The sequence below is a fragment of the Capsicum annuum genome, chromosome 11, assembly GCF_002878395.1.
Source record: "Capsicum annuum cultivar UCD-10X-F1 chromosome 11, UCD10Xv1.1, whole genome shotgun sequence".
NCBI lineage: Eukaryota > Viridiplantae > Streptophyta > Magnoliopsida > Solanales > Solanaceae > Capsicum > Capsicum annuum.
In genome coordinates this window covers 28,948,348-28,971,276 of record NC_061121.1, presented here as the reverse complement: position 1 = coordinate 28,971,276, position 22,929 = coordinate 28,948,348, and positions in this window count along the sequence as shown.

Here is a 22,929-nt window from a genome sequence, read left to right as displayed (position 1 = left end):
AATCAATTTGAACGTTTGATTTATCTAGATGCAAATCAATGCACCCCTTGCAAACAAGTAAAAAAAATTAAAACAATAACAAACTAAAATTCATTTGTGTATGTTTATATAGGTCTATTTATAAAATAAGATATAACTGCTAAACAAAACAAAATTATATATGTGCACCCAAATTAAAATACACATGTTTCTTATTAATAATACCTTTGTACCATCCTCATTTTCATTTAAATTCTGAGCAACATTCGGATTGAATCGTTGTGGTGATGTTTCAACACCATCATAATCCATATGTTGTGGTTCTGAATCTTCATCTTCATTTTGTTGCTACAAATGTAAGTTCAAAAAATAATTATCACTTGAGTTCACTGAATATGTATATACTCAGAAATACATATGTATTGTTGAATACAATGCATTTGTATTTTAGAAAACACAGCATATGTATTTTCAAAAACAATGGATATGCATTTTTTTTAAAGACAGCCAATGTATTTTTTTAGCACAAAGCATATGTAATTTTTAAATATATATCATATGTATTTTTGAATACACAGCATATGTATTTTCCAAACACTGAATATGTTTTTTTAAATACACAACATATGTATTTTTAAATACTCTGCATATGTATTTTTCAGTACTCTGCATATGTAATATTAAAAAGTTTACCTTGCCTTGTTCAATTGATTTGAGCATCAACTTGAACTTTTTTCTCTCTAATTTACAAATTGCTTTAAACTCTTGACGAACCTGTTTTCATAGAAAATGAGTAAAAACAAATTGGTTAATTTAAAATTATTATTTGATAAATAACTTACCTCATCATGAAATGAGCCAAAAACATTCTTAGAAATGAATGCTTATTTATCTATAGGACTATCCATCTTTGACACGGCTTCTTCATCTTTAAGACTCTGTGACTTTGACTGTACCGGAGGAAAAATAATCCTTGCTGTTTGTTTTAATTTCTTACTTTTTGAAGAAGTTGGCTATTGTGATTGAATTGGCTTAAAAATTGGTGTCTTCATACCAGCAACCTTTGCAGCACGAGGAGCTGGTGTCCTCTTTTGCGTATGATCGTCAATAATATTGACTGACTTTTTCCTTGATGATTTCTTCATAGCTGGGGTTGATGAATCAACCTTATGTTTTTTTTTCGAACATTCATTGATCTGTTTTAGTGGTGGATCCTGGAAATCATCATCCGAATCAACTGAACGTTCATCCTCCATTACATCATTCTGTGGCATTGGAAACTGTTCCAATTCCATTTGAGTTGGCTCTATGTTCTTAAATACAACCTAAGAATATAGCTATAATTTGAAGAATCTATTAAAAAATTGTATATAAAAATTTATACATATACTATAAAAAGCATATAGTAATACACATGTATTTATTAACAACAAACCTTGCCACCGTCATTGAACATAGCATCCATCAAATACTCAAAATATGATCTGAGTGCATTTGTATTCTATTTTAATAATCGAAGAATTCGATTATCAACCTTCAATGCAATCTTTTTGGGGACATTTGAATAAGACTCGTAAAGCCATACTTGAATAGACAATGACATTCCTTGAACCAAATAAAATTTACCACCAGCTTTCAAACTGTTGTTTAAACTTTGCACAAGATCTTCAAATGATAAAGTACCCCATGAAAAATCCTTATATCTTCCACTATCAACCAAATCAAAATGTAATCGGGGTATAACCTTAGTATCAACATTAGATAAGACAAAAGAATGTAGGAAATTTAGAATAGCAAACTTCTCATCATCCTCATCATTGTTCTCCCCCCAAACTTTCTCCGTGAATGCTAGAAATAGTTGCCTTTTCTGTATAACTTTTGCACCACTGAAATACTTCTGAACAATCCTGTTTGGTACACTCTCATCAAAAACATAGTCGTACCTATTAGACACACAATTCAATTCAGTAACAATGACAAATTCCCTAGGAGTAAAATTAAGAAATGTACCATTAGCTCGAATAACTATTCCAGAAGAAGAACTACCCTTAACCTTAAGCGTCATAACACATCTGCGCAATTGTGCTTGAACTACACAATGTTTTTTGTTCACGAAATATTTAAAAATGATATTGTCACAAAAGTTTTTATACTGTTGCTTGGTTAATATGGAGCGTTTGCTTCCATCAAAATCATTATCGCTATATGAGCATATGTGTGGTGCAAATCTAAAAAGTTTTCTGAGAATGAATATTTCGTCACGCATCACCTATACAAATTAAAAGTACAACTTATTAAACCGTAAGAAAAATTCAAATCAACAAAAAAATGTATATAATATGGATATGTATTTTGATAAGATCAAAAATGCATCCAATACTGAAAAATACATATGAATTATAATAAAAATACATATCACCAAAAGACTCTTAATGAATGCTTAATATAACAATATATTTGACCACAATTATACTGGCATCTTCACAAATAAGCTGTCTACTCACTTCTACTCTCCTAATATCATCAGAACATAAAATACATAGTAACTACATGGAAAAATACAGATAACTTCCAACTTTGATAAAAATACATTTACATTTAATAAGAAATACATATCAGTCCAAAATACAATAAATGCTGAAAAATACATATCAATTATACAAAAATACATATAGTAAAAAAAACTATTCATGAGGATTAACCTTGTTATTAACAGTAAATTTTCACAATTATCCTATCATCTTCACAAATATGCTTTCTACTAAATTTTGCCCTCCACATATCATCAAAACATAAAATACATATTAAGTACTTCAAAAAATACATATAACTTAAAACTTTAGTAACATATTTAGAGCAAAATACATTTACTAAAAAAATATATTTACAATAAAAAAATACCTCTTCCTCACTATCTTCTCCAGAATCATCATCAAAAAAATTCTGCACTTCCTCATCAACCTTACTACTCAAAACTTCAATTTCTTGAGCTTTTCTTTTCTTCTCAGATTTTTTAATTTTTTGTTTCTTTGGAGAAGGCATTTTGTTCAACTTTTTTTTTTTTCAAAATTTCTATCGTTGCAAAACTTCGATCTAATCTCCTTCGATCTGTGAGATTTCTTCAACTGTAAAGAAGATGAAACAACTTTAGTAACTTCTTCTTGAGTTAATTCGAGACTAAAAGATGGTCCACAATCAGACACCAAATTCAAGCTCCGTATGCCACTATTTTTTTGTGATTTTGGTGTTTGTTCATCCATTAAAATAAAAAAACCTTAAAATCTAATTTTGAAATATATTTGAGTCGAAAAATCCCCTCCCCCCCCCCCCAAGAAAAACCTAACTAACATGCAATAGCTAAATTAACTGTTACCTAAAATAGATGAAGATTATCTTTATGATAGTGCTAAAATCGTGCGAAAGAAAATAAAATTGAAGCGTGAAGATTTTGGTAATGGCCAAAAAAATGGGACAAAATCTTTCAAAATAAGGAGAGAGAAACAATATGGCGTGAAAAGAGGGAAAACTGAAAGTTACCTTTTCTATACGATAAAACGAAGAACCACAATAAAATAAAGCTACAATTGCTACAAAATGTAATTTGATAAAACTAGTGTTATTTTTTGTAATTTAATACATAAGTATGTCACTTTATGTATTTTTCCCTTCTTTTAACCTTGGATATCTTTTTTGAACTCGATTTAGAACCGTCTTAAATAAGTTCAATATGAGTATCATTAGATTTGTTTTTACTTGTAAATGTCATATTTGATTAGATTTAACACATTTGGTGTTGATTTAAGGGAGTTGTACTTCTGGTTGGAGCTTTGAATGGTGTTTGGAATTGTGGATCTTCATTGAAGGAAAGTTGAGATGTACCTTGACTTTTTTCAAAGCTTTTTTGTGTTGTATGCTTGTTTATTATATTTCGCGTATCACTTAGGATGGGGATCCCACTTAGGTGAAATAGTTAATATCTTTGCAGGTACTGAAGTTTTTAATGGGTTGTAGTTATTTAATTCCCTATCTTAATAGGCTTAATACTTTTGAATATACTTGGAATATATTGTAGAGAGTTAGCTCATTGATCTTGAATAATATTGATAGTGGGTACCTAATTTAGAGCCTAAATTGCATTTCATGGACTTTGAAGTAATAATTGAAGTTTAAGCAACTTTTAAGGGGATGATTATGTTATTATCGTTATTTGATGGAATGATTCAGGTTTAGAGGATACTTAAAGTATGAATAAACTTTTAATAAATGATGAGGCTTAATATATGGACTAAGTTAGGTTTCGATAGTCTGCAATTTACAGTTATCAGGATTCGTTTTTTATTTTGTGTTGCCCGTGTGAGACTTATGTGAACTTCAATATAGACTTGAGTAACTATTTATGATTGTGTGACCAAGTGGGTGCTTATCTGTATATTGATTTTGATTTGAAAGAATATATTATTGTGATGACCGAGTGAGGGGTTGAAAATAATTATACTAGTGACTACATGAATATTTATTCTGGTGATGCCGAGTGCAAACTAATATCATAATTATTGATATATTGAGTTGATTCTGAGCTCACTTATATACATTTGGATAGATTTTGAACTTCATACTGATTGATCGTGAGCATTACATCCTCATATCTTGGTAACACTGAGACATTTTGATTTTGGTAAGAAAATAAGACACTTTATAAAACACCTGTATTGAGGGATGTACCGGTAAGGTTGATTTGAGCATGAGATTGAGATTATAAGAGTACATAGATCACGAACTCTCCATGGTTCCTATCATGGGAGTACTGAAGCTCGCTAGGTGTATACAGAAAGTCATGCGATGACTTTCAATAATTCATAATCATCACATTGCATTACATCACTTGCATTGCATGGCATTTCCTTGGTATGGTTTGATGTTGTCTTTGAGTGCTTACTTTTATAGTTTATTATCATGATTGAAGCTTATTTGTGATATTTTGTATTGAGCATTCGTTCACTTCATTACATCATAATATTTTACTTCCTGGATGGTTTAAGGGTTGCGGTATACATGAGACGTAGGATATGGCTATGACTTGATTAGTGAGACACGTAGTGTCATACCTAGTGGTAACATGACCTACACATACTTGTTCACTCTCACTACTTTATCACAGATTATTGATTAAACATAATAATTGAGCATGATATACTGTGTTAGTTAGTATTCCTTATAAATATATTTTTATTTTTTTTATCATAAAATAGCAAGTGTTGACTCACCTAGACTTATGTGCCTACCTTGTTTATGGATAATGTTATGACTATTGTGTGGGGTTACCTTATTAGACTAAAGTGGAGAATTTAATGGATATAAATCATTTGGAAAAATCTTGGGTAGTTGGGGTGGTGGTTCTCGCTATCGCTTTGAATTAGTGTTGATTATCGATGACGCTTGTTGAGTACACGTGATTTCATACTCACCCTTGCTTTCCTTTCCTTTCCTTTTTCTTATCTTTCAGTACTCCGTGTAGGTATTACCTCTAGCAGTAGATTGTAGATTGCATTGCTTCAGTGTTGGATATTGCAAAATCGAGGTAGTGGCTGACAGACTTTGAAATATTTTAGATTTCTCCACTCATGTCTTATGATTTATTTGCATCTAAGACATTTTAGACAACTATTATTATTCTGAATCTATAGTACAGGCTTGTACTGGTTACAACCAGACCTTGGATGTATTTTTGAAGACTTGTGTTTCAGTTATGTATTTGAAATTATTTTATTCTTTTCTTTCATTTTTATTTTTCCTTTATTCGTGTTGTTTTGGATTGGATTAGGCGAACTTATCTGGAGGGTTTGATAAATGCCATCATGTATTTATTTTGGATCTTGACAAATTAGTATCCATGCTCCAGGTTCATTGGTACAAGTTGAGTCTAGTAGAGTCTTGGAGATTGATGCAGAGACGTCCATTATCTATCTTCGAGAGGCTACATGACTTTAGGATATTTTCGTTCCTTCATTCTGTTTTGGGAATTTAGAGTTTTGTTAATACGAACCGACCCCGGGCCTTGTCGTAATGGGTATTTCAAGTCCAACCAGGACTGGGGACCGCACCTTGTTATGCAACCCAACCACCTATATCCAGCCTTAGATGGGTTGAATTTCGAGAATATAAGAAGGTATCATAAATGATCTCATGAAGACTCTCGGATAGGGTCACAACCGTGATCGACCCAACCGTGGCCGCCCATACCAAATCAACTATCCAACCACACCAAGCCCAACTAAAGGCCATAGACCAGGCTATAACAAAAGATACTATCAAAATATATTATAACCAATTCCAAAATGTAATACGATGGAATAGTGAGGAATCATGTTTGATGATGCCAGTCTCCCAGCTTATTCTAATGCCAAGGTCAACATCAATACCGATCCCGCTCATACCAACCCCCAGAACTACCACAAAGACTCTATCCAAAAGAGTAAATAAATCTGGTTGGGACATGCCCCCAACTATGGCCATAACCAATATCCAAAAAAAATTCAAAATGCCTAGCAGTATCCATAACATGAAATGATGCCTTTTGGAAGGATGGAAGCTCACCAATTCATTCCAAATGCTATACCTGAGTCAATAACTATGTAGAAGGAGTCGAATGGTCGGTTCCTGCATAGCGTGGGTATACAACTGCCAGTAGATGGGTTAGCGAGTGACTGCTAGCATGAATCTCAGGATAAGGATAAAATAATATTAGTTATAAAACCAAGTAAAACCGTCCATAATGAATACAACCATACATATATATATATATATATATATATATATATATATATAACTATGTCGGAAAAGGGGATCGGGTTTAGCATGCCTTTAAAGCTTTACCTGGGCTGTGTAGCTTGGTCGTCCTAAACCACACATGGGCTATATGGGTTCAACTCCCCATGCTAAAAGGGCCTCAGTGTGTGTAGCCGCACGACCAGGAAAGTATTCCATGGGATGACTAGTACATCCCCTAATAGTGTGCCATCATGCACACGATCCACAAAAACTAATCCTCATACCGGCAAATACGAGTTTCCAGCTTTGGTCCCTTTGGGATCGCCACTTTCCATGACTTTGCTACACACCAAGCCATTAATGCCTAATTAAATTTGTTTCCAAATAACCAACCAATCCATTTACCATTTTATTAACCAAGGATAATGGTATCGTCATACCACCTGTTACTTGCAAGTAACATCCATAGCCAAATCAATTAGGTTAAGGGGACTTTCAAATGCCCTTCCATATACCATATTAAACCACTTGGGAGACTTCCATGTTCCCCACAAGCATAACCATTTAGCCTTTAGCCTTTCCAAACCATTTAAACCATGCATAATTCCTTTACTAAGTTTAAAACATGCAAGATTTCCATTAAAAGAAGTCAATGCAATGGACATATCTTTATAAGAATTTTATCAAACACATTGGGGGCATAATATAACCAGAACCAATTCTAAAGACTATTAAACCATTACCATGCAATCCAATTGTCCAAATCCATTATTAATGCATATAAAAGCAAAATTAAAACCATAGGAAACCATAACCAAGCAATTAATATCAAAACCCCCAAATAATAGTTGAAAACCATAATCATGAAATAGTAAAACCATGAAATCAAACATATAAACCATGCCTTTAGTTAAAATTATAGTGAGGAAATAAAATCATGCCTTATACCGAAGAATTGATGGAAAGAAATCACCAAAGCAAGCCCCATATTAGTCCTCAAGATGAAACCCTAGCTTTCTTGCCCCAAAGCTTTTGAGAGAATTTTAGATTGTTTAGGAGTAGTTTCTAAGTGTTAAAGAGAGAAACAATAACACAAATAGCCTCCCAAATAGGTTAGAAGTCATGGGATCCTATTAGGGTAAGTAGGAAAATGTCTAAATTACCCCCACTTAAGTTGCATAAAAATCCCATCATAGGGATACAACTGACCCGTATGAGTTGTACCCTTCCGATACGAGTGGTAACCCGCCACTCGTATCCTACCCCAAACCTTGGACTCAACACTGTGCAGCATACAACTCATCCAACCAAGTGTATCCAAAGAATATGATCCATACCAATGACCCATATCCCTGGCAGAATGAAATACCTGGAGGATCCAACACTGCCCACCATATGAGTTCCTGATACGACTTGTACCAAGACTTATGAATCATACCCCTAAGTTGTACCCATTCCAGTGACCAAAACCATCCCACCAACTAATACTGGTCAGCATACGAAAGACCATACCACTCGTACCCTAATATATGGCTCATACCCATGAGTCGTATTGGCTTCGGAGAATGAAAATTCTAGGAAATTTGCTAAGGGTCAAAACCTAGGATATTTCAATCTCCCCCACTAGGAATATTCATCCCTGAATGACGGACAAGGTAGAGGTAACTACACAAAGAGTCATTTGCATTATTAAACATCCCTTTTAACAAAGTTTGAAAACAAAGAGGCAAAGATGTTAATATTTTCTTTAACAAACTCAAAAAATAAAGATGTGTTGAGGACACATACCTTCTGCATAAATTCCAGGAGAAGAAAACAAATGCGGAACTTGGAATTCATGTCCTCTTCTGCTTTCCAAGTAATTTCTTCCACCTTATGGTTTCCCCATAGAACCTTAATCGAAGTCACATCCTTGGTCTGCAACTGACGAACTTGCGTATCTACTATCTCAACCAAGACCTCTTCATAAGACAGAGAATCTGAAGTACCTAATCTTTCCCAAGGAACAACCGAAGAAGAATCACTAATGCACTTCCTCAACATAGAAACATGAAATGCTGGATGAACCAAACCCAAACTAACATGCAACTCCAGCTCATAGGCAATATTTCCCACCTTTCGCAAAATCTCATAAGGACCAACATATCGAGGACTGAGTTTCCCTTTTTTGTCAAACTGCACCACTCCCTTCATGGGAGACACCTTGAGGAACACCTTATCCATGACCTCAAACTCCAAGTCTCTACGCCTAACATCCGCATAGAAATTTTGGCGACTTTGGGCATCTTTAAGCCTATCCCGAATCACCTTGAACTTCTCCATCGCTTTATAAAATAAATCTGAGCCAAATATGTCCCCCTTTCTAAGCTCAAATCAACCAATAGGAGATCGATGCATCCTACCATACAATGACTCAAAAGGGGCCATACCAATACTAGAATGATAGCTATTGTTGTAAGCAAACTCCACCAAAGGTAGTTTCTCATCCCAATTGCCACCATAGTCAATTACACAGGCCCAAAGCATATCCTCTAATTTCTGAATAGTTCTATCCACTTGCCCATCCAACTGCAGATGAAAAATAGTACTCAGACTAACCTTAGTCCCCAACCCTTTCTGGAAAGACCATCAGAAATGAGATGTAAACTGCGTACCGTGATCAGAAATAATCGAGATAGGTACCCCATGTAGCTTCATAATCTCCTGAAAATACAGCTTCAGTTAATCCTCCGCCTAAAAGGTAGTTCGTATGGCAAGAAGTGAGTAAACTTAGTCATTTTATCCACTATGACCCAAATTGATTCATACTGATTTCAAGATCGAGGAAGATCAATAACAAAGTCCATATTAATTACTTTCCACTTTTATTCAGGCAAATCAATTTCTTAATACAACCATCTTGGCCTCGTTTGCTCAACTTTAACCTGTTAACACACTATACACTTAGCTATAAAATTTGCCATATCTCTCTTCATGGTATTCCACTAATAGATCTCCTTGAGATCATGATAAATCTTAGTTGAGATGGGATAAACAACATAGTATGACTCATACGCCTCAGCCAAAACCCTTTGCCATAACCCATCGATATCAAGAATACACAACCACCCTTGGTACCGTAAAGTACCATCACCACTGATCTCAAACACCACTACCTTTTACCCCGCTAACACCACTCTTGATTTTTATCAAGATAGGATCCAGTACTTGCTTTTCCTTAAGCTTCACACCAAGAAATGATCAAACTATTTTTTGCACCATCACACTACTATCGTTGGAGTCCAAGAGATGAACTCTAAGATTGGACAACCGGTGAATAAACTTCACCAATTCCCGCTTTCCCTCCTCTACATGAACCAAAATCCCTATGAATAACCTGCTAAGAGCATCAACAACCACATTAACCTTACCTAGGTAGTAGTGAAAACTCATATCATAGTCCTTGAGAAGCTCAAGCCATCTCCCCTACCTGAGATTAAGCTCTTTCTAAGTGAACACGTACTAAAGACTCTTGTGATCAGAAAAGATATCCACGTGAACACCATACAAATAATGCCTCTATAATTTCAAAGTAAACACAACCACCAACAACTCTAAATCATGAGAAGGATAATTTCTTTCATATACCTTTAACTTTTTGGATACATAGACAATCTCCTTCCCATGATGCATTAACACATAACCAAGACCTACCCGATATGCATCACAATAAACCACGAACCCATCATTACCTTCTGAAAAAGTAAGGATTAGAGCTAAAGTCAACTTATCCTTCAACTTTTCAAAACTTCCTTCACAAGCATCCAACTAAGAAAACCTTATTCTAAGTTAACTTAGTCAAAGGAGCAGCTATCGAATAAAAACTTTCCATAAAACGCCTATAATACGCGACTAAAACTAAGAAGCTCTGAATATCGGATGGAGTCATGGGCCTATGCCACCTCTTCACCACAACAACATTTTGTTGATCCACCATGATTGATACAAGAATAATCACGGATATGGACTTAGGAGAGTGCGTGTTGGACTCGAGCCTTGGCATGTGCAATTAAAGTGTAAAAGAGGCTCAAAATGCACCCCAATCAGTCTATAAATTACACTAGATGGGTGCCCACTCTTTGAAAGGCCTTTTGGTCATTTTAACTTATATTTTGTAATATATATAAAGGAACATTGTAGGGTTTTAGACTTAGTTGATAAATGAAATTGTAAGTCTTATAAGATAGAGAAACACAAGTCCTCTTTTCTTGAGGCACCCAAAACCAAAATTAGGGCTTAGACAAGTGTAGAATCACTTGTGTTTACATTTACTTGAAAACATTAATGCTTGGGAGGTGGATTCCAATCTTGTGTCTTTGTAAGAGACAGGTTTATTATTGTGTGTAGTGTTACGGGTCCAAGAGTTACCATTATTAGGTTTTTAATATTATACCTTCATGTGGTCTATCTATCTATCTATCTTTTTTCTTTTATAATCTTGTATCTATTTTGTATCTTGTATTGTGAAGCCGTTTTTGTTGTTGTTGTTGTTCTTCTCATTGTTGTTTCATCTTGTGTTGTTAACTTAGTTTATTATTGGATGCAAAGGGTTTCAAAAACCTATTTATATTGTCCTTCTTGTATTTCATTCTTGAATCCGAGAGTGGTCTTCAAAAAGGTCCTCGATTCTTTGAATTAATGGACTATTTTTATAGTGTGTACTATTTTGAGCCAATTCCGTGTGTTACTTGGTTTTATTGTATCATTTGGTATCATAGAATGGCTTGATATTATTCCTACAGGATCAATCTTGGGCTTGCTTGTTAGAAAATAAAAAAAAATTGTTGAAAAGCTGAAAATTTCAGAAAAATTGCAATCTATCCATTGTTGTTGTCTTGGCTGAAATTGTGTTCTTGTGGTGTTCTTGGCCGAGATTTGTTCTTGAGTCTAGGTCTAGGAGTATTTTAGTTGTATTGTGTATTTGTAGTGTTAATTTTTTTCCTCACTAACACTTTGAGTCAATCCAAACTTGAGCTTGAATTATTAATATTGTTGTTGTGAACAAAGTGTGGCCGATTGGATGTTGTTGTTGTTCTAGCCTTGACCGAGTTGAAGGCCTTGTTTTGTGATGGTGTTGTAGATCTTTAAAGGTTGTTGTTGTTGTATTCTTGTTGTTCATCACACCTTTCACCTTTTGTAAAATTGAAAACACAACTCAAAGGGGACTTAGTCGGTTGTTGTGGCTATCCTTGTGGTCTTAGTCGTTAGATTGTTGACCTTGTTTTGGTGGACTTGTTGTTCTTGGGAGATTGTTGTTGGTTGTTCTTGTTTTGGTTGTTGTGTTCTTGAAGTTCTTCACCATATTCAACACCTTGTTAGTATTAAAGTGAACTTAGATCTTAAAAAGGTGAAAGATAAGGTGTAGTACTTGTTAAGTCTTGAAAGACCCCCAACCACCAAAAGACTTTACATTAATTCTCCACCACTTTTCCATAAAACAAGGGGCCATGTTTTAAGGAAAAGTACAAGTCTAATCAAAGACTTTTGAGTTTTGAAATTTGAATTCTAAAGACTAGTTTGTGTTTCCCTTCATTGAACAATTTTCACCAAAATAAAAAATTATAGAATTGATTAAGATTTCCAAATTTGGAAAATAAAATTGTTGAGAACTGAGGCCAATCATGGACTACCACATCACCAATTACTGTTCACCAACAAATTTTAAGCTCAAATTTTGATCTTTTAGTTTCATTTTGTGTCTTTAGTTTCGTTTGTTGATTCCCATACTAACATACAAGCTAGTGACCAATTACTAGATTGTGAGTTAGTTCAAAACCGTATTTTTTATGTGTGTTTATGTTCTTTTGTGTGTTTCATTCTTTTGCGTCGTTGTACACACTTGATTAACCTCTCAACAACTCTCGGAGTACAACCAAGCTTACAACACTTGTGGGATTCAGTGTGATGGATCCGAGAGACAAGAAATAAAAGAGAGAGTGAGGATGTTTATGTACAACTAATGTGTTTTCTATTTTGTAGGTAACTCCTTTGCCATAATGGACACTATTTTGGCCCACCTTGATGCTATTGCCTGAGAAATAGCTAAGGCAAATGCGGGTCTTGACAAATTGGGCTCGGATATGTCTACTATACTTGAGAGGTTGGATAGTGTGGAGAGTCGAAGGAACTCTCATGTTTCTAGTCCCAAAGTTTTACCTCAAACGGTCAACCCTCAAAGACCACCACTAAATGACATAGACATAATCCAAGCCAACAAATGTCCTCAAACCCGAGACTTAAATGAGTCACTTCCCCCTCAATTCGATCAAGTCCAACAAGAGGGACTTACAAGCCAATTTCCTCCCAGCCAATTCCCACAACCGAAACCCCCCCTTACCAAATCATTCCTCTCAATCGAAACTCCACTTCACCAAAATCGATAAATCCATATAGAGGAGTAAGGTAGAAAGGAACACGAATGATATGGTGACTACTACAATACTTGTATGATGGTAGGAGAATTGTTTCGGATGAGATTGAAGACAAGGATCAAGATGGAGAGGAAGCCGAGGTTCAAAATGAAGATAATGGCCGAGACTTATTGTTATTGAGCCCTCGAATTATTCATGATTTTGTGGACTGTTTTGACTTGTTTTTGTGACTTGTTTGCAGATTGTTTTGAGTAGGTTTCCTTTGAAGTGACCAATTGAACGAGGTAAAGTCGTGAATTTATGGACAAATTCCTCTCAAGATGGAGAGGATGATACGAGAATAATCACGGATATGGACTTAGGAGAGTGCGTGTTGGACCCGAGCCTTGGCATGTGCAATTGAAGTGTAAAAGAGGCCCAAAATGCACCCAAATCAGCCCATAAATTACACTAGATAGGTTCCCACTCTTAGAAGGGCCTTTTGGTCATTTGAACTTATATTTTGTAATAGCTATAAAAGGAACATTTTAGGGTTTTAGAATTAGTTCATGAATGAAATTGTAAGTCTTACAAGACAAAGAAACACAAGTCCTCTTTCCTTGAGGCACCCAAAACCGAAATTAGGGCTTAGACAAGCGTAGAATCACTTGTGTTTGCATTTGCTTGGAAACATTGATGCTTGGGAGGTGGATTCCAATCTTGTATCTTTGTAAGAGATAGATAATGCCTGTCTCCCGACAGGTAAGGAGCACTAGCAGAAAAGTAGCCAGAACTCCCCCACTTCTTTTTCATCCACTTGCCATCATCTCTACAACACTGAGACTGAGCACCTCCCTAATTGAAAAACCTACTCCTCTTTCCCTGCATATCCCCAAACTCTGCCTGCCTTCTCTTCTTATCCTCAACTTACTGCATATGAATAGTCAACCTCAAGATATCCATATCTTTAATCAGCATGGCTGTCTTGCTCTCCAGAATCAAATCTCTATTCAACCCAGAAGCAAACTTCCTCATTCTCGATCTCATATCATCCACTAAGTCAGGAACATACCTTAATAGCTGATGGAACTTCAAAGCATATTCTTTTGCTGACAACCTTCCCTGCCTAAGGTTAGCAAACTCCTCCATCGTAGCTTTCCTCAACTCTCGAGGAAAGAATCGATCTAAGAAGGCATTAGAAAAGGCCTTTCACAACCTTTTCTCTTCCATATCACCTCTATCTCTGTCCTATTCCTCTTACCACTGATAAGCAACATCCTTGAGCTGATAAGCTGCAAGGTTAACCCCCTCTACATTAGTAGCCTACATCACCCAAAAGATCTTTTCTATCTCATCTAAGAAGCTTTGTGGATCTACTTCACCTTCACTTCAATAAAAGTTGGAGGACCCATCTTCATAAATTTACCAACCCTTATGGCCTCAGTAGACAAAGCACCAGCTACACCCTACTTAGCCTGGGCAGCAACCAGTTGGGAAATAACATAAATAGACTGACAAAATTTTGGATTCGTCACGTTGCCCTGAGGGACCTAAGGAGAACTAGCCAGAATAGAAGGAACTCCAGCACCCTCAGGAATAGGACCATGAGATTAAAGATGTACTCCAGACATAGGATGTACCCTTTCAGCATAATCCCCAGATGGGATGGAGGAATTTCCTTGTGTTTCAGATCTAGGAGGCATGATTTGAAAGATGAGAAAATAAGGATTAGAGAATATTCCAGGATTGAGAACTCAAGCTTAAATATAGAATACCAAGAAAGTAAAACATTCCTAAATATCTTGCAGCCTCTCTCTTATGAGTGTGGCGCACTTCACACCCCTAAAAGAGACTCTACTTGACACAAATTTATGGACTCACAAGTGACCATAAAACTAGTCTTTGATACAAACTTGACACGACCCAACCTCAGGCCTTTTTGTAATGGGCATTCCAAGTCCAACGAGGATCGGGGATCACCCCCTGTTACCTAACCCAACCACCTATATCCAGCCTTAGATGGACTAAATTTTGAGTATATAATAAGATAACATAAATACTCTCATGAAGACTCTAGGATAGGGTCACAATCTTGATCTACCCAATCGAGTCCACCTATACCAAATCAACCATCCAACCATACCAAGCCAAACCAAAGGCCATAAACCAGGACATAACCAAAGAGAATACTAAAATATAATATAATCAATACCAAAATGTAATATAGATGGAACAGTAACAAATTATGTTTGATGACGCCATCCTCTCAGATTATTTCAATGCCAAGGCTGACACCAATATCAATCCCGGCTATACCAATCCCCAAAAGTACCACCAAGCCTCTATCCAAAAGAGTAAATAAATATGGTTGGGATATTGCCCCAACTATGGACAAAATCAATATCCAAAATAAAGTCAAAAGGTCTAGCAATATCCATAACATTAAATGATTCCCTCTGTAAGGATAGAAGCTCACCACTTTAGTCCAAATATTGTCCCTAATTCAATCACTACATAGAAAGTCGAACGACCGATTTTTGCATAGCGTGGGTGTATAGCCATCAGTAGACGGGTTAGCGAGTGATCACTAGCATGAGTCTCAGGATAAGGACAAAATAATGCCAGTTATAAAACCAAGTAAAACCATCCATAATGCACACAACCATACATACATACACACACACACACACACACACACACACATATATATATATATATATATATATAACCATGCTGGGAAAGGGGATTGGGTTTAGCATGCCTTTAAAACCTTTACCTAGGCTGTGTAGCTTGGTCGTCCTAAACCACTTACGAGCTACATGATTTTAGCTCCCCCTCCTGAAAGGGTCGTAGTGCGTATAGCCGCATAACCAGGGAATTATCCCATAGGATGAATAGTATATTCCCCAATAGTTTGACGTCATGCACACGGTCCACTAAGACCAATCCTCATATCGATAAATACGAGTTTTCAGATTTAGTCCCCCAGGACCGCCACCTTCTATAGCTTTCCTACACATCCTGCCATTAATGCCTAATTAAAACTATTTACAAATAACCAACTAATCCATTTACCATTTTATTAACCAAGACCAATATTAGTGGTATCTTCATACCACTCCTTACTTGCAAGTAATATCCATAGCCAAACTATTTAGGTTAAGGGAACTTTCAATTACCCTTCCATATACCATATTAAACCACTTGGGAGACTTCAATGTTCCTCACAAGCATAACAATTTAGATTTTAGCCTTTTCAAACCATTTAAACCATGCATAATTCCTTTACTAAGTTTAAAACATGCAAGATTTCCATTAAAAGAAGTCAATGCAATGGACATATCTTTATAAGAATTTTATCAAACACATTGGGGGCATAATATAACCAAAACCAATTCCAAAGACTATTAAACTATTATCATGCAATCCAATTGTCCAAATCCATCATTAGTGCATAAAAAGACATAATTAAAACTATTGGAAATCATAACCAAGCAATTAATATCAAAACTCCCAAATAATAGTTGAAAACCATAATCATGAAATAGTAAAACCATGAAATTAATCATATAAACCATGCCTTTAGTTGAAATTACATTGAGGAAAGAAAATCATGCCTTATATCGAAGAATTGATGGAAAGAAATCACCAAAGAAAGCCCCAATTTAGTCCTTAAGATAAAACCCTAGCTTTCTTGCCCCAAAGATTTTGAGAGGATTTTAGATATTTTAGGAGTAGTTTCTAAGTGTTAAAGAGAGAAATAAAAACGTAAATAGCCTCCAAAATAGGTTAGAAGTTGTGGGATCCTATTAGGGTAAGTAGGAAAATGTCCAAATTACCCCTACTTAAGTTGCATAAAAATCCCATCACAGGGATACGACTGACCCGTACGAGTCGTACCCTTCCGATACGAGTGGTAACCCACCACTCGTATCCTACCCCAGCCCCTGGACTCAACACTGTGCAGCATACAACTCATCCAACCAAGTTGTATCCAAAGCATACTATCCATACCAATGACTCGTATCCCTGGCAGGATGAAATACCTGGAGGATCCAATACTGCCTATCATATGAGTCCCTGATACGACTTGTACCAACACTTACGAATCATACCCCTAAGTTGTACCCATTCCAGTGACCAAAACCATCCCACCAACTAATACTGGTCAGCATACAAAAGACCATACCATTTGTACCCTAATATATGGCTCATACCCATGAGTCGTATTGGGTCTAGAGAATGCAAGTTCCCGAAAATTTTCTAAGGGTCAAAACCCAGGCTGTTTTATTCGTATTACTCAATAACTTCTTATTTAATCTCTCACAGATGGAAAGCACACATTCTTTTATGGCTATTTATTCAGAGCTCGTGCTTTCGTATTCATTTGACAACCTTTTTAGTCGATGATATCGTAAAGCTATACGATTCGTCAGAAAAGAGCATAATAGTTACTTTTTTCTGTATGATAGGACTATTAGTTACTTATTCGATTTGTTTGGGACATTTCCTACTAAGTGATTATACTAATCATTAATTTTTCTTACATGGAGACTTTCCCTTATTCATATAATTTTGTATTTTCAAAAATATATTTTAATTCTAAGTAAAATAACGGGGTCCAATAGATGTCTTGAGTGTCGACTTTGAATTTATTTATGGAATGAAACAGCTAGTAGTATAGGTCTAGCTTATTTATATGTTTGAGAAAACTCTACTGGAATCTATTTAATTTTGTTCACCGACAAACCTGTGCTCAAAAATTAAAATATTTTGAGAACAAATTTTTTAGTACAAGTGTATCTTGTCTTTATTGTGAATTATTTTCCTTGGTTAACAATAATTATTGTTTTTCCGATGTTTGCGAGTTCTTTAATTTTCTTTATTTCCAATAAAGAAAATTGGGTAATTAGGTGGCATACCATATGTATATGTATTTTAGAACTCCTTCTAACGACTTATGCTTTTTTGTCAGCAAAGGGAACATGGTTTAAGGCAAAGGTAGAATCAAGATGTTCAGATCAAATGGAGGTTAGGTTAGAGTTGCCTCCTTAGGTTATAGAATTGCTAGTGGTGATGTTTAGTGAGTTAAATGAGTATAGGCCAATGCAGACACCGCCTGTGACCATAACTATGATTGTCAACTAGATCAAGCATCAAGTTGGGTGTGTGAAAATACCATATTCCAATTTGTCACTGGGATCAAATGGATAGAGCAGCCATAGACATGGGTCTAGATGACACTTCTTTCCCCTAATTATATAACCCAAATCAAAAGATATACTCTCCACATTAGCATAAGCATCATCGAAAGAAAATGTAGAGAAGAGAAAGGTATCACTCAAGTTAACTTTAAACAATGTGTCCTCATGTATATACTCACTATTAGATTCAAGATCATCACCATGAGTATTATCAACAATAGGAGCCCACAAAGTTAAAGAAGAAACAATTTCCAAACAATTGATACTTTCTCTTTTAAGGGAAGAGTCCTCAAGTTGACACATACCACCACCACCTGCAAAGGAACCATTACTCAAGTCATTATAAGAATCAAACAATTCATCCTCATAATTATCAAACAAGGATGGGGTATCTTACAAAGGATCACAACCATAAGTATTTTCATAGGAACAATCACTAATTGAGTTCCTTAAATATTCAAGAAAATCAAAGTTATTATCACCCAATTGATCATTCCTTTTTGAAACCTCACATTCCTTTCCCTTAAGAGTACTCTCATCTTCAAGGAAAAAATTTCCATCCTTAGGAGGAATGTAGTCACACCATAGTGGGTTGTCATATAGGCGATATCCCTCAAGATGAACTACACCAATAATATTATTCACACCACTAGGTTCACTAGGAGTGATTATACCATCTTCAAACACAATATTGTACTTAAAGAGAGAAAGATCAATCTATGAAGAAGGATTAGACCTTGTAAGTTCACTCTCAATAATACAACTATTAAGTTTCGAAGAAGTTTCAAACACATAATCATCCCTATGAGTAAAACAAATAATAGGATATTCCCTAAAGGACATGATCAAAGGGTCACTCCTATTGTCACGACCTAATTTCTCAGGTCATGATGATGGCTACCATAACCCACCAGTAGGCAAGCAAACCCTAGTCCAGAATGGCTAGCAACAGACCAATCAATAATATATGAAAAAAATATGAAATAGATAAAATAAAGATCAATACATAATAGAATTCCCAAAACCTGGTGGTATCAGTATAAGAGATTCTAATGTAACATGAGTACAAGAATGAATTATCCAAGGAATTATACTTTTAAAACTTATCTTTGAATACAACATGAAGACAAAGCTAGTACATAAGAGGGAGATAAGTAATACTCTAAACTTTAGGAGCTCACTCTAAGTCTCCGAACTATGGCTACTCTGCACGATGTATCTATCAACGGTGATAACCTGTACTATGATCTGGAAGCTGCATAAGTGTAGTATGAGTACCAAACAAATATTACTCAGTATCCAACTTCCAATTAAGCCACAAGGATAAGGGAGATATATACAATATATAAATAGAATTGAAACTACACCCAATAGTTCAGAAATCATACGATAAGTCAATGAGATAAATAGGAACCACTATTCTATTCATATCCAAGAATTTAACATAAAAAGACTAAGAAAATATCAGGGTGAAAAATCCTATTCTAGCTACATTCAATGGACGTCAATGCTATATCGGATATCCCAAGCCAATATATGAATAAAGGGTACAAGGAAGATATATAGCAATATATAAGGCGAAGAATGACTATACAATATGAATAAAAGAAGGTAGGGATATACGATAGTACCATAACTTCTTATATATATACATATAGTTATGAGATCAACTCAAAGCATAACCTAGATCATCATGTCCTCATTTAAGACCTCGCTATAATACTATCAGGGTTTTATACCTTTATACTCAGGGTTTCTAATTTACATGGATAGACATGATATAATCATGCATAATAATGAAATCATAATATAAAAGTGGCCGAAAACATACCTCAAATCTCGATACCAAATCAACGGCCCATCTATCATATGCTAGCCACAATAATGATCATAACAATGATAATAGCAATATCAATATCAGTGCAAATAACTAGATACTTTGGACAACCAAATACCTAGCCGAGACTATGCGTACCCTCACCACCCTAGGCTTATAAGGTTCAATCAACATACAACAACACAAGGCATACTGTTCACCCATATCTATGTAACCATTCCATACCGGCTAATAGACATAAGTGCATACTGGTGATAGGTGATGTACATGCAGGAATAAATACAAAGTACACAATCAATATCATAATCTCATCATCAACGTAATCAACCTTCGGCCTTGCCTTGAATCAATACCATCATCATAATATCCTTCGGCCTTACCGGTATCAGTGTAGCATCACTATATCCTCTGACCTTGCCGGATATCAATATCATTAATGTGCATAGATATATTACCAACTACTCATTGTCCATGATTCTTTCTTATTTCTCATCAAAACGACCATTTACCAACATACTTAATCATCATCAATTTCCATAAGTAAGTAATATATGCTAATATACTCATAACCATAATCATGTCATCATGAATAGTATCTATCTTGTCAATACTTTCCAACTATTTGTTATTAGCTAACTAACGCTTTTTATTATTAGATCACTAATTTGCTAGTCATCATATGACTTCTAAGACCTTGCGTATGACTGGGTGGTTATATGGAGAAGGGGTAGAGTAGAGGGTGCTGCTCCTATGACTTGGCAGGAGTTTCAGGATGCAATCCTGGATAAATTCTTTCTGCTAGAGTTGAGAGAGGCAAAAGTAGAGGAGTTCATGAACCTATGGAAAGGCTCCATGACTATTAAAAAGTATTGCTTGAAGTTTAATCAGTTAGAAAAATATGCCCAAATCTGATAGCCGACAACTGAGCCAATATGGGTAAGTTCTTGACAGGGGTGTCAAGCTATGTGGTTAAGGAGTGTAGATCAGTTGTGCTTAATATTCTAGGTATGGACTGGAATCACTCTTGTTATGTATCCATAGACTATTGTACCCGTGTAGTCAAGTTTTAGCTCCCTGGTGAGTCTATTATCGAATGGTCTGGTAATTCTGCATCTCCCAAGAGTCATTTTATCTCATATCTCAAGGATAGAAAGCTTATTTCCAAAGGGTGCATTTATCACCTAGTCAGAGTTAAATACACTAAGTTTAAGACTCCAACTCTCAAGTCAGTTGACATTGTTAATAAGTTTCCCGATGTCTTTCTAGAAGATCTTTAAGGGGTACCTCCCGATAGAGAGATAGAATTCGAGATTGATCTTCTTCCTGATACTCAGCCCATTTCCATTTCTCCATATCGTATGGCACCCACAAAACTTAAGAAGTTGAAAGAGCAACTCAAAGATCTCTTAAATAAAGGTTTTATAAGACCAAGTGTGTCTCCTTGGGGTGCACCTGTCCTATTCGTGCGAAAGAAAGATGGAATGTGCATTGACTATCACCAGGTTAATAAAGTCACTATCAAAAACAAGTATCCCCTTCCAAGAATAGATGATTTGTTTGATCAATTGCAAGGTGCAAGTTACTTCTCAAAGATAGACCTTCGCTCTGGCTATCATCAACTCAGAGTTAGGGAATGTGATATCCCAAAGAAAGCCTTCCAAATATGTTATGGTCGTTTTGAGTTTCTTGTTATGTCCTTTGAGCTAGCTAATTCCCCAACATCTTTCATGGACCTCATGAATCGAGTGTTCAGGCCATACCTTAATATGTTTGTTATAGTATTTATAGATGATATTCTGGTATACTTCTGTAGTGAGAATGAACATGCAGATCATCTCCGTATCATTTTACAAGCCCTTAGAGATCATCACTTGTTCGCCAAATTTAGCAAGTGTGAATTTTGGCTAAGGTTAGTTGCTTTTCTGGGTCATATTATTTCTTTTGAAGGTGTTAGAGTTGATCCTCAGAAAATAGAAGCTGTTAGAAACTTGCCTAGACCTGTCTCTCCATCCGACATTAGAAGTTTCTTAGGTTTAGCTGGATATTACCGCTATTTTTTTGAAGGTTTCTCCTCTATAGCATCTTCTATGACCCGGTTGACCCAAAAGAAAGTAAAGTTTTTGTGGTCCGATTCTTGTGAGAATAGTTTTCGGGAGTTAAAGACTCGACTCACTACAACCCTTGTTTTGACTCTGCCTGATGGCGTTGATGGTTTTGTGGTATATTGTGATGCTACTAGAGTTAGTTTGGGTTATGTAATGATGCAGAGAGGTAAGGTTATAGCCTATACCTCTAGACAGCTGAAACCCCATGAGAAGAACTACCCCACCCATGATCTTGAGTTAGCTACTGTTGTGTTTGCTTTGAAAAGCTAGAGACACTATTTGTATGGTGTTCATGTTAATGTTTTCACTGATCATAAGAGTCTGCAGTATGTTTTTACCCAGAGAGAGTTGAATCTTAGGCAGAGAAGGTGGTTAGAGTTATTGAAAAACTATAATATGAGTGTGTTGTATCACCAGGGAAAGGCCAATATAGTGGCGGATGCCCTTAGCAGGATTTCTATGGGCAGTGTTTCACATATTAGAGAGGGTAAGAAGGAGTTGGCTCGTGATGTACATCGGTTGGCTAGGTTGGGAGTTAGGTTGCTTGACTCCGCTGAAGGGAGTATGTTAGTACAGGGTAGCTCCGAATCCTCCTTGGTTTCGGAAGTAAAGGAGAAGCAAAACTTAGATGCTAGTTTGGTCAGACT